Raw genomic sequence first — 12,119 nt, 5'->3', positions numbered from 1 at the left:
GAGGTGTGGGACTGGGCACGGGGTATGCGACACACACGGGAATTATCTTGATAGACCCTCGCAGCGCTCGGCCCAGCCTGTCGGCGACAAGAGAAGGGACGAACGCTCCAAGCTGGAATGAATGACCCAGCCGCCCCCTGCGGGCAACCGCGAGCGGCCACGGCGCCTGGGCAACGCGAGCGGGGCGGGGCGACGCGGGCGGCCAATCGGAGCCCGCGGCCCAGCTCCGGCCCCGCCCCTCCGTCCCGGCGCCGGCGCCGGCGGCGCGCGCAGCCGCCGGCCTCCCGGAAGTGCGCCCGGAGCCGGCGTCGCGGGCCGAGGTGAGCGCGCGCGGGCTGGGCGGGCCCGGCCGCGGCCACCCGGGGTCGGGCGTGGCGTCTCCCGCGTCCGCGCGGGGCTCAGCTGGGCCCCCAGGGGTGACGGCGGCGCCGGCGGACGCGCGCCCGGACGTCTCGGAGGGCGCGGGGCCGCGGCAGGGGCAGGGAGGCGGGGCCGAGCGGGCTCAGGGGTGGTGGGGACGCCGCTGCCCGGCGCTGGCTCTGTGCCCCGGATCCTGCGTACCCCGCCGGACTCCCGGGCCGCGCCCCTAGACTGGCAGCTAAACCGGGCCGCTCCCTGTGCCTTCCCCCAGAGGCTGGAAGGCAGGGGCCCCTAGTGGGCTGAAGCCCGGAGCCTCCCTCCCCGGCGTGCCAAGGGTGCTGGGGGGCCCGGCGTGGAGAACACCTGGGTGGGGAGCGCCGCCCCGGCCTCCAGGACGCAGAATGCCAGCGGCACTCCCCTAACTCCCCTGCAGTTTGAACCAGCCTCGAAACTCGCCCCTCCCCCCCCCCCCCCCCCCCCCAAATCTCCCGACGTTGGGGGCTCCTCTTCCCCGGAGCACAGGCCTTGCTTGGAGCTTCCTGGGTTCCAATTCGGCCGCCCCTTGTGAACATCAGAGGTTCCTAATCCGCCAGGATTAGAAATGGCAGGAACAGGGCCTAATAAGGAGCTGATGCGTAGCTGTTGGAGTAAAAATTACTCCTAAGGCTCCTTGTGGACGGTAAGGCAGGCTTTTTATTTAGGGGCCCGACCCAAACGGGGTTTTGCAGGCGCAGAGAGAAATTGGGCTCTGTTCCGAATACAGCAAGGACGAGTGAGCTCCGTGGGGAGGATCAGTGGATGGAAAATTACTAAGGAAACGTGGGGTAAAGGGAACGGGCTGAACCGACTTGACAGGAGTTTAGCCGAAGGCAGGCCCGCGTGCTAAGGACTTTGATCAGATATCAGGGGTGGTCAGATACACAACGTTAGGATGTAGCATTTAACCAGCTCTCACAGATGAGGGTTTTTCCCTGAACTGGACTCAGCAAGATTCTTGCTGAAACGGGACTCAAAGGGTCAAGGGCAGAGCTGAAAGGCCAGACCAAGTCACAAAGAGGACTCAGGAGCTTGACTAGATTTTGCTTAAGGAGAGAGTCTTTGTCAATAGTAGGTACACAACAAAGGGCTACTTGTATGCACATTCATAGTAAGCGTGCTTACCTAAAAGCATATTTAATTTTTAAAAATTTTTGTTTATTTTTGAAAGAGGGAGAGACAGAGCATGAGTAGGGGAGGGTCAGAGAGAGAGGGAGACACAGAATCCGAAGCAGGCTCCAGGCTCTGAGCTGTCAGCACAGTCCCATGCAGGGCTCCAACTCAGGAACCACAAGATCATGACTGGAGCCAAGTCCCACGCTTAAGGACTGAGCCACCCAGGTGCCCCCCTAAGAGTATATTTTAAGTTCATTCTCATTTGTTAGAGTTTTAATAAGAACTATGCATTTGGGATAACTTGAAGTGTTTTTCGGTTCTCATGAACTCATTGGGTTATAAACTACACCCTTTATAAAATAATTTAATTTGGAATAATTGAGACATTTTACTTAGCATTTTGTTAGGATATAATTACTAAAATCAAATTTAAATACAAGATTTACAGTTTTCCCTAAATGTCACTTTCCCGAAATGTAATCTATGCACTCTTAATTCAGGAAGGAAATAAATCTGAATAAATCTACACATCATTCTCTTGATCTTTGAAATCTTTTTACTTGTTATTTAAAACTCAGGAGCCAAACAGATTTAGATTATGAAGGGTGCTAGTATATTTATTCAATTTTGTGACATGTTTATTTAAAACTGCACATTTTTCCTCTAGTTTTCTATAAGTGGTCTCCTATAAGTTTGGATATGTTGTGGGGCGCCTGGGTGGCGCAGTCGGTTAAGCGTCCGACTTCAGCCAGGTCACGATCTCGCGGTCCGTGAGTTCGAGCCCCGCGTCAGGCTCTGGGCTGATGGCTCAGAGCCTGGAGCCAGCTTCCGATTCTGTGTCTCCCTCTCTCTCTGCCCCTCCCCCGTTCATGCTCTGTCTCTCTCTGTCCCAAAAATAAATAAATGTTGAAAAAAAAAAAAAAAGTTTGGATATGTTGTGTTTTCACTGCCATTCAATATGAAAACATTTTAATTTCCATTGTCCTTTTTCTTTGGCCATAGGTTAAGAGTTTTGTTTTTTAATAATTTCTATATATTGACATTTTCTAGATATTGTTACCGAGTTCTAATTTCACTGTATTATGGTCAGAGCATATATACTTTGAGATTGTAATCTTTTGAAAAGTAATCATGCCTGTGGTCTGCTTTGGTGAATGATTCGTATGCACTTGAAATGAATGTGTATTCTATAGTTGTTGAGTCTGAATGTCGGATCAAGTTGGTAAGTTGGTTTACAGTGTTCAGATTTTCTGTATCCTTACTGATTTTTTTTTTGTCTACTCCTTCGATCAACTATGAGGATCTGCCATTTTAGACCTGGTATTAAGTGCATATACATTTACAGTTTTGTGTTGTAAATGACTAGACTCATTTATAACGAAATGTTTCCCTATTTCTTTTTTGGTCTTGAAGTCTCTTGGTCAGATATAATATAACTGTACCACTTTTTGTATGCTTGCTGTTTGCATAGGATTTCTTTTCCCCATTATTTTATTTCCAAGCCATCTGTATCTTTATGTATAAAATATCTCTTGTAGACACTGTATGACTGGATGTTGCTTTTCTAAATCTGACAGTTTTTACTTATAATTAAAATGTTTAGTCCACTTACATTTAATGTAATTGCTGATATGGTTGAGTGTTGGTCTACCAGTTGTCTTTTTTCCCCATTTGATCCTTCTGGTTTTTATTCTTCTCTTGATGTTTTCTTATCACATTTTGGGATAGTGAATGTTTTGGGGGATTCCTTTATTGGTTTTTAAGCTATAGTTCTTTATATAATATTTTTACACCTAGCAGTAGCGTCTTTAAGTGATCAAAGTTTACTTTAACTTATTGGAATCTACTTTAATATTTGTACCACTTTATGTCACAATTTACATTTATTTCCTGCCTCTCATTTAACACCTTTGCATTTCCCGTTTGTCACCTTAGCACCACTCACTTCCCATTTCGTATTCTTTTTTATCAGTTCATAAATGTAATAACCTCACAACAGATTAATTCCTTATGCCCACTCCTTTGTGCTGTATTTATGTCATTTACTTCTACTTATGTTCTGTTTACACTGTTATTATTTTTGTGTTTAATAGTTGCCTTTTAAGGAGGTTAGAAGTAAAAGCATAGTATTTCTATATTTATTCAGTATATGTTTACCATTTTTAGAGATCTTCATTCCTTTCTGTAGATCTGAGTTTCTTGCAATTGGAAAGGTGTCCTTTATCATTTCTTACATATAAATCACTGGAGAAAAATTTTCCTAGCTTATTTATTTATTTTAATTGAAGTATAATCAGCATACAATGTTATGTTGGTTTCAGGTGTATAGCATATTGATTTGACAATTCTATACATTACTCAGTGTTCATATCAACTATACTCTGTATATGCTGTATTTTTCATCTCAGTCATTTGTTTTATAACTGGAACTTTGTATCTTTTTTTTTAGTTTATTTTGAGAGAGAGATGGCACAAGCAGGGAAGAGGAGCAGAGGGAAAGAGAGGGAATGGTAAACAGGCTCCATGCTCTGTGCAGACCCCAATGCGGGGCTCAATCCCACCACCCTGGGATCATGACTTGAGCCAAAATCAACTGACTGAGCCACCCAGGTGCCCCGGAAGTTTGTAGCTCTTAATCCCTTTTATCTGTTTTGCTCATAACCCCTACTTACTTCCCTTTTGGCAAAGAACAGTTTGTTCTCTGTATTCAAGAGTCTGGTTTCTGTTGTTTGTGCATTTGTTTTATTTTTTCATATTCTACAAATAAGTGAAATTATATGGTATCTTTCTCTCTCTGTCAGACTTACTTCATTTAGCGTAGTGCCCTCCAGGCCTATCAAATGTTGTTGCAAATGGCAAGATCTCATTCTTTTTTTATGGCTGAGTAGTATGCCATTATATATATATACCACATCTTTATTCATTCATCTGTCAATGGACACTTGGGTTTGCTTCCATGTCTTGGCCATTGTAAATGCTGCAGTAAACATAGGGGTGCGTATATCTTTTTGAATTAGTGGTTTTGTTTTCTTTGTGTAAATACCAGTAATGGAATTACTGGATCATGTGGTGTTTCTGCTTTTTAATTTCAACATAATGGTTGCACCAATTTACATTCCCACCAACAGGGCTCTCCTTTCTTGCCACATCCTTGCCAACACTTGTTATTTCTTGTCTTTTTAATATTGGCCTTTCTGACTGGTGTGAGGTGATACCTCATTGTGTTTTTCATTTGTATTTTCTTGGTGGTTAGTGATATTGAGCATCTCTTCATGTTTCTGTTGGCTTTCTCTGTGTCTTTGGGAAAATGTCTGTTCAGGTCCCATGACTATTTTTTTAATTGGGGTGTGTGTGTGTGTGTGTGTGTGTTGAGTTGTAGAAGTTATTTATACACTTTGGATATTAACCCCTTATTGGTTATATAATTTTTTGTTGATGGTTTCCTTTACTATGTAACAGCTTTTTATTTTGGTGTCATCCCAATGGTTTATTTTTGCTTTTGTTTCCCTTGCCTGAGGAGACATATCTAAAAATATGTTGCTAAGGGCAATATCCAAGAGATGACTGCATTTTCCTTAGGAGTTTTATGGTTTCAGGTCTCACATTTAGGTCTTTTTTTTTTTTTAATTTTTTTTTTTTAACATTTATTTATTTTTGAGACAGAGAGAGACAGAGCATGAACAGGGGAGGGGCAGAGAGAGAGGGAGACACAGAATCTGAAACAGGCTCCAGGCTCTGAGCTGTCAGCACAGAGCCCGACGCGGGGCTCGAACTCACGGACCGTGAGATCATGACCTGAGCCGAAGTCAGACGCTTAACCGACCGAGCCACCCAGGCGCCCCATCACATTTAGGTCTTTAATCTATTTTCAGTTAATTCTTGTGTATGGCATAAGAAAGTGGTCCAGTGTCATTCTTTTGCATGTAGCCGTTCTGTTTTCTCAGCACCATTTATTGAGAAGATTGTCTGTTTCCCATTGTATATTCTTGCCTCTTTTGTTGTAGATTAGAGCACATGGATGCAGGTTTATTTCTAGACTCTATCCTGTTCCATTGGTCTGTGTGTCTGTTACTGTGCCAGTACCATGCTGTTTTGATTCTTCCAGCTTTGTAATATATCTTGAAATCCTGGGAGAAGAGATCCCTCTAGCTTTGTTCTTCTCAAGAATGATTTGACTGTTTGTTGTCTTTTGTGGTTCCATACACATTTTAGGATTATGTGTTTTAGTTCTGTGGAAAATGCTGTTGGTACTTTGATAGGGATTGCACTGAATCTGTACATTGAGTTGGGCGTCATGGGCTTTTTAACGATATTCTTTCAGTTCATGAGCATGATCTATCTTTCTACTTGTTTTTGTCATCTGCGGTTCTTTTGACAACTTCTTATAGTTTCCAGAGTACAAGTCTTTCACTTTCTTTGTTAAATTTATTCCTAGGTATCCTTTTTTAAAAAATTTAAGAAAATGTTTACTTATTTTTGAGAGAGAGAGAGAGAGAGAGAGAGAGAGCGTGCGCACACACATGACTGAGCGTGGGGGAGGAGCAGAGAGAGAGGGGGACACAGAATCCGAAGCAGGCTCCAGGCTCCAAGCTCAGCACAGAGCCCAACTCACGAACCGTGAGATTATGACCTGGGCCAAAGACGGATGGACGTTAACTGACTGAGCCACCCGGGTGCCCCGGTATTATATTCCGTTACGTGAAGTTATAAATGGGATTGTTTCCTTAATTTATCTTTCTGCTACTTCATTATTAGTGCACAGGAACACAACAGATTTCTGTATGCTAATTTTGGATCCTGTAGCTTTACTGAATTCATTTTTCAGTTCTAATAGTTTTTTCATGCAGGCTTTAGGGTTTTCTATATATACTATGTTATTTGCAAATAGTGACTTCTTCCTTACCAGTTTGGATGCCTTTTATTCCTTTTTCTTTTCTGATTGCTGCAGCTCAGACTTCCAATACTATGTTGAATAAATGTGGTGAGTGGACATCCTTGTTTTGTTTCTGATCATAGAGCAAAAGCTTTCAGGTTTTCACTACTGAGTACGATGTTAGCTGCAGGTTTTTCATGTATGGCCTTTTTATTTTAAGGTATGTTCTCTCTAAATCCACTTTGTTGAGAGCTTTTATCATGAATGGATGTATTTTGTCAAATGCTTTTTTGGCATTTGTTGAGATGATCATATAGTTTTTATTCTTTTTCTTGTTAATGTGATGTATTACATTGATTTGCGAATATTGAACCAATTGATCGAGGTTGTTTTTTTTTTAATGTATTGTTGAACTTGGTTTGCAAATGTTTTGTTGAGATTTTTTGCATCTATGTTCACCAGAGATATTGGCCTGTAGTTTTCTTTTTTTTGTAGTGTCTCTGTCTGATTTTGGTGTTAAGATAATGCTCGTCTTGTAGAATGAATTTGAAAGTTTTCCTTCCTCTTCTGTTTTGGAATAGTTTGAGAAGAATAGATATCAACCCTTCTTTAAATATTTGGTCGAGTTCACCTGTGAAGCCATTTGGTCCTGGACTTTTGTTTGTTAAAAGTATTGGTTAGTTATTCAGTTTTGTTACTAGCAGTTGTTTCATTCAAATTTTCCATTCCTAATTCAGTTTTGGAAGATTGCATGCTTCTAGGAACTTATCCATTTTTTTCTAGATTGTTTAATTTGGTGGTATATAATTTTTCATCATGCTCTTTTATAATCCTTTGTATTTCTGTGGTTATTTTTCTTTCATTTTTAAAAAAAAATTTTAAAATGTTTATTTATTTTTGAGAAAGGGAGAGACAGAGTGCAAGCTGGGGAGGGGCAGAGAGAGACAGGGAGACACAGAATCCGAAGCAGGCTCCAGACTCAGAGCTGTCCGCACAGAGCCCAACGTGGGGCTCGAACCCATAAACTGTGAGATCATGACCTGAGCTGAAGTCGGATGCTCAACCAACTGAGCCACCCAGGCGCCCCTTTCATTTCTGATTTTATTTATTTGAATCACCTCTCTCTTCCTTTTTTGATGAGTCTGGCTAAAGATTTATCCATTTTGTTGATATTTTCAAAGGACCAGCTCCTGGTTTCATTGATCTTTTTCTATGCTTTTTAGTTTCTATTTTTATTTCTGCTCTACTCTTTATTATAGTAAGACCTTGGATCGCAAGTAACTTGTTTTGTGAGTGTTCCTCAAGACGAGCAAACATTTCTAAAAATCTTACTTGATAAACGAGCGATGTCTTGTAATAGGAGTAGTATGTGATGCTCAATGTCACATGATCACAAGTGAGCTGGTGGTTCTTGAAATTCACTTTGATATACAAGTGCATTGGGTTACAAGCATGTTTCCAGAATGAATTATGCTCGCAAACCAAGGTTTAATGTGTTTCCTCCCTTCTACTCGTTTTGGGTTTTGTTTGTTCTTCTTTTTCTAGCTCCTTTAGGTGTAAGTTTAGGTTGTTTAAGATTTTCCTTCTTTTTTTTTTTTTTTTTTTTTTTAAACGTTTATTTATTTTTGGGACAGAGAGAGACAGAGCATGAACGGGGGAGGGGCAGAGAGAGAGGGAGACACAGAATCGGAAACAGGCTCCAGGCTCTGAGCCATCAGCCCAGAGCCCGACGCGGGGCTCGAACTCATGGGCCGCGAGATCGTGACCTGGCTGAAGTCGGACGCTTAACCGACTGCGCCACCCAGGCACCCCTAAGATTTTCCTTCTGAAGGCAGGCCGATATGGCTATAACTTCCCTCTTAGAACTGCTTTTGTTGCATCCCAAAGATTTTAGGTTGTTTTCATTTGTCTCCACGTATTTTTCGATTTCCTCTTTGACGTGTTGGTCGACCTCTTCATTGTTAGATAGCATGTTGTTTAGCCTCCATGTGTTTGTGTTCTCTCCAGATTGATTTCTAGTTGTGGTTAGAGAGGATGCAGGATATGACTTTAGTCTTTTTAAATTTACTGAGACTTGTTTTGTGGCCTAACATGTGATGCCTTGGAGAATGTTCCAAGTGCACTTGGAAATAATGTATCCTGCTGTTTTTGAATGGAATGTTCTGTATATATCTCTTAGTTCCATCCAGCCTACTGTGTGGTTTAAAGCCAGTTTCTTTGTTGATTTTATGTCTGGATGATCTATCCGTTGATGTAAGTAGGGTGTTAAGTTCCCCTATTATTATGGTATGACCGCCAGTTTCTTCCTTTGTTTCTTTTAATATTTGCTTTATGTATTTAGGTGCCTTTATGTTGGTCGCATAAATATTTGCAATTGTTATATCTTCTTGTTAGATCAATCCCTGTATTATATGGTGTCCTTCTTTGTCTCTTGTTTATAGTCTTTGTTTTAAAGTCTGTTTTGTCTGATATAGTATTGCTACTCTGGCTTTTTTATCCCCTTCCACTTCTATTTGCATGGTATATGTTTTTCCATCCCTTCACTTTCAATCTGTGCGAGTCTTTAGGTCTGAAGTGAGTCTATTACAGGCGGCAGATAGATGAGTGTTGGTTTTTGTTTTTGTTTTTTGTTTTTTTCATTCAGTTACTCTGTATCTTGATTTGGAGCCCTTAGATGATTTAAAGTAATTGTTATAATTACATATTTATCGCTGTCTTAACTGTTTTCTTGTTATTTTTGTAGTTCTCTGTTGCTGTCTTCTCTTGCTCTCTTCCCTTGTGGTTTGATGGGTTTCTTTAGTGTTATGTTTGGATTCCTTTCTCTTTATTTTTTGTGTACGTATTATAGGTTTTTGATTTGTGTTAACTGTTGGGCTTGTATATCACATTTATAACAGTCTCTGTTTAGTTGATGGTTGCTTGAATTTGAACACATTCCAAAAGCAGATATCTTTCTATTCTTATTTTTGAAAGATGTTTTTACTGGAGTGGAAATCTGGGTTGATAATTCTTTTCCTAGAATTTGGATTTGGTTCTTTGTTATAATTTCAATTTCTCTGTGGAATGTCCCTATGTCTTCTTTCATTATGGCTATATTTTTCTTGCAGTCCTTGGGCCATCTTTGGGTTGGTTTCTCCTGTTTTTTTTCCCATGACTTTGAGTCACATTGTCATGTTTTTAAATGTCTAATAATTTGGGGTTACATCTCGAATATTGCGGGTGGCACATTGTAGGATTCTGTGATCTTCCTCTGAGGAGTATTGAGTTTTGTTCTGGCAGGCAGTTGAGTTACTCATTGATCACCTTTGACTTGAGTTAGCTTGGTTTTATGCCTTGTAGGACAGATCTCTCTGGAAAGGCCAGAGTGTATCCTGAGGCGTTCTAACTTGATTGGGCCAGACCAGGAGGCTGCATTTCCTCTGTGGATCTTGTTGATGCTTGCCTTTAGGCTCTTTTAGGGCCAGTTTAGAGAAGATCTTACTCTAGGGCATTGTATTTACTCCTAACAATCTTAACACGCGGCCTTTCTGGTATCTCAGGATGCTTTGGGTATTAATGGGTATTAACGAGGTCTCTCCATTCTTAGTGGTCACAAACTCAAATATCTCTCATTCCTGATTGGCATTTATTTTCTATCTCTTTTGCTCTTAACCCTGTAGCATCTGCTGTCTGTTAAACTTTGCATAACTTCACCCTGCCCCTGTGCAGTCCAATCCTTGGCCAAGGGCTCACAGGAAAACCCCACACAGACTTCTTCATGACCACCCCCCTCCCTGCCATAGCTCCATTCTTTCCACTGATCTGTTGTTCAGATTCCAGATACTAAAGCGGCTCCAAGTTCTGATCTCTCCCTCCTCAGTTTGTTGAGACCACCGAACTCCGCTTGAGCTCCAGCTTCCTGCACCATTGTTGGGAAATTGTCGCCATGCGGTCAGCCAGGATGATCATGGGCCTCTTCCCCATGAGGTTTTCTTCTCTCGGGGACCTCATTCTTGTCTGCCAGTTGTCTAGTGCAGGAAAGCAATTGCCCTAAATGTTTTCTGTAGTTCTGTAGTTGTTGACAGTGGGTGGGCTGGTCTTACTACCAGGTACTCTGCTATGGCCAGAAACAGAAGTGCTCAAACACGTCTGTACTGAGCACATCATCAGCATGGCACCCTGGCTTCTGTTTGAATAAATGAACGAAATATGTGGGTTTCTTGTTGAACCAAAAAATAAGTACAATGAGGTCCACATATGAAACCTGTAATATTGGGTTAATCCTTTATTAAATTAAAAAAAAAATTTATTTGTTTTTGAGAGAGAAAGAGAGAGACAGAGCATGAGCAGGGGAGGGGCAGAGAGAGAGGGAGACACAGACTCTGAAGCGGGTTCCAAGCTCCAAGCTGTCAGCACAGAGCCCGACGTGGGCTTGAACTCACGAGCCGTGAGATCATGACCTGAGCTGAAGTTGGATGCCTAACTGACTGAGCCACCCAGGTGCCCCTGGATTAATCCTTTAATCCTTTTTACTTCTTTCCCCCCCTTTTTTTTTTAAATGTTTCTTTTTGAGAGAGAGAGAGCGAGAACATGAGTGGGGAGGGGCAAAGAGGGAGGGAGACAGAGAATCCCGAGCAGGTTCCCCACTGTCAGTGCAGCGCCCAATGCGGGGCTCATACGCACAAGCCATGAGATCGTGACCTGAGCCGAAATCAAGAGCGGGGCACTTAACTGAGCCACGCGGTGCCCCTCACCCTTTCCTTTTTTTGCTTGAAACGTTTTATTTTTTATTTTACTTTATTTTTTGTTTATTTATAGTTTTTAAATGATTTTCTGATACAGGATGAGTTGTTTGAAGTGCTAGGCATGAAGACATTCCTTCCTGTACCACAAGAAAAAGGCAGCTAGGAAAAGCTGGAGTATTCTACCGATCTCTGATTAAGCCAGGCAGATTAACTGATTGGGTGTGTCTGTTTGCTTTTATGGTTCCAATTAGTGTTTTGGAGGAATGATGGCCTACAGCGCTTTTATAACATTTAAGGGTTGGCCCAATAATCCAACATTAGGATCCTATGCAAGACAGTTAACTAGAAATAGTTAAATAAACTGATCCTTTAAGCATTTCTAAATACTACCTTTGTCGTTTAACATTCCTTTTTCCACCAGCTTAGCCACTGTCTTCCAGATTTTTAGGCCAGTTGCCATAAAATAGTGCTCACTTAGTTCAAGGCCAGAGGGATGTTTTGGGGGGTAGTCACTGTTGGTTCTAAGCCTTCTCTAACCCCGGAGTTGAGCATTTCATTTGGGACAGGTTTTTCATCGATTCCCACACAGTCTTGTTTTCCACACTGCCCTCAGAAGAGGTCACCTGGAAATTTCGTTGCACCTGCTGGGGAAGAATTAATTTGTCCTCTTTCACCCCTTATTCCTTATGGAAGCATCAGGTCGTTTCAGCATCACCCCTTCTAGGGTGTTGATGACGTCTTTGTTCAGCTTTACCGTTTAGTCTGCACGCTCGCGGGTGCAGTTAAGGAAGTGTCGTGTGGAAGAGCCGTTCACGTGGAAAACCAGGGTGAAAATGCTTCACGTGATGCATTTCATCCTTCTCCTGGGTCTGGCCCTTTGAAGCCCAAGAGAATGTCGTAAGACGGTCTGGGTGAAGATGCCAGTTTAGATACGGTATTAAGCGACTTGCTTGGCGGCATCAGGTTTGTAATCTTTCAGAGGAGAGTAGTGGAGCCGTTGCTTCTCAGGT

General features: G+C 42.2%; 1 protein-coding gene across 1 annotated transcript in view; it reads left to right on the top strand.

Annotated features, from left to right (window-relative positions):
* Positions 1–288: 288 nt before the first annotated feature.
* The window catches only part of ZNF18 (zinc finger protein 18), a 29,525-nt gene continuing 17,694 nt past the window's right edge, over positions 289–12,119 (top strand). Inside the window, exon 1 of the mRNA XM_047832567.1 lies at positions 289–320. The gene's annotated coding sequence lies outside the window, so the exon portion shown is untranslated. The remainder of the gene's footprint in view (positions 321–12,119) is intronic.

Source organism: Prionailurus viverrinus, chromosome E1, assembly GCF_022837055.1.
Source record: "Prionailurus viverrinus isolate Anna chromosome E1, UM_Priviv_1.0, whole genome shotgun sequence".
Lineage (NCBI taxonomy): Eukaryota > Metazoa > Chordata > Mammalia > Carnivora > Felidae > Prionailurus > Prionailurus viverrinus.
Note: the sequence above shows the minus strand (reverse complement) of the source record. Positions and strands in the feature narration are given on the sequence as shown.